This window comes from Octodon degus, unplaced genomic scaffold (genome assembly GCF_000260255.1).
Source record: "Octodon degus isolate 3935 unplaced genomic scaffold, OctDeg1.0 scaffold00002, whole genome shotgun sequence".
Taxonomy (NCBI): Eukaryota; Metazoa; Chordata; class Mammalia; order Rodentia; family Octodontidae; genus Octodon; species Octodon degus.
In genome coordinates, this window is record NW_004524578.1 from 11653722 (window position 1) to 11655399 (window position 1678).

General features: G+C 40.9%; 1 non-coding gene across 1 annotated transcript; it reads left to right on the forward strand.

Annotated features, from left to right (window-relative positions):
• Positions 1–847: 847 nt before the first annotated feature.
• Positions 848–954, forward strand: LOC111816273. The gene has a single exon (XR_002820708.1). It is a non-coding gene; the product is annotated as a U6 spliceosomal RNA (small nuclear RNA).
• Positions 955–1678: the final 724 nt, after the last annotated feature.

Here is a 1678-nt window from a genome sequence, read left to right on the forward strand (position 1 = left end):
TGCTCGAAAGTGCTGCCTTGCACAATCGTTGTGCATCATCAAATAGAACAAGTCTCTGGCTAGTTTTTAGTTCCTTGGAGAGTTGCTATAGGGCAAGCATTTTCTGGGTACAGGTCACTCTAGAAGCCTTCTGTACGCTGAATATTAGGAACAACCCTCCTTTCTCTCCAAAAAGCAACCAACATTTGCCTTTGCCATGTGTAGTTTGATGTTGTTTCTTGTAATTTCACACCAGCGGATTCTGGAATTATAGCTTTTAATAGCTTGTTGCCTAGCTTTGATTTTCCTCTTCAAAAAATCCTATCACCCGTCAGCTAAAATTTCTTTGCTATTTTAAGTGTTTTGCTCTCTCCAATTCCTTTTTGTGGGAAGTAGCTGAAGCGAAAGATCGATCACACGTGCTGAGCCAGAACAGGGCCAGCCTCAAAACGCCGAGCGCCTGAGGCAAATCATGCGGTTAAGCTGCGCAAGCCTCGCTGGAAGCACGCATGTGGAGAAGCTGTAAGGCGAGGGGTTTTACGTGGCAGTCAACTTCCAGAGTGTATAAATAATCACAAGGCGGCTGTTGCGGTCTTCCCTCTTTCTCCTCCTTCTTCTTCCTTACTTCTCCCATCAGGAAAGGGCCCCGTCTGGCTCAGTTTTCTGCATTCTGATTCGTCCTTTTTTCTCTGTCCCCTCACCGCCCTTGTCCTGGGAACTTCAGGAGCTGCTGGGATGCCCCGCTTTTTATCTCTTTCTACTTCTCTAAGGTAATGTTGCATATTTACTTTTTCATTCAGTTTGACATGTCTTCTGCCTTGTGTTTTAGTTCCAAAATGGCATTTTTATTTCTTTCCGAAGCTTTCTTGCGCTCGCTTCGGCAGCACATATACTAAAATTGGAACGATACCGAGAGGATTAGCCTGGCCCCTGAGCAAGGATGACGTGCAAATTCGTGAAGCATTCCATATTTTTTGCATCTTGTACTATGAATAACCACTAAGAAGACAACAATATGCAATGTATTAATTATTAAAACTGTCCTAATTGGTTTTGAAACTGTCTCATTGCTATTTGTTTCTCAATAAAATTGCTTTAGAAAAAAAAAAACTTTCATGTGTTCTGTCACCTTGCTTCGGAATATTTTTATTTTTATGATTGGTATTGGTCTTCATATATTATTGTCTACAAATTTTAACTAATTTTGCAATAATTTATCAGCATTTTATTCTTTTTGTAAGTATTCCTGGATTTCATCAGTTATATGTACATTATTCTCCACTTTATCCTCTTTTCTTTTCGTAGTAATTTGTCGTGAGATTTGACCTCCACACTTTATTGTAGTTCAGCTCATAGATTTAAGTAAGTTTTATTTCATAATAGTTTTATATTTACAGAAAAGTTACAAAGATGTTGCAGAGATTTCCTGTATACTCTGCCATGTCTTCTATTGTTAGCAACTAATATATCAGATATATATATAGTTAGACCTGAACTATATATATATATGGTTCAGGGTCTCACTATGCCGCTCAGACACGTAGTGACCCTCTGGTTTTCAACCTCCCCAGCGCTGGTATTACAGGCATGTGTCACCACGTCTGGTCTTGGTGGCCCACTAGACGTGCCCAGGGGCGGGGCCTGTGTGGCACGTGATGCAGGGATCTAATCCAGGTCTCTGCACTTGCCAGACAAGTGC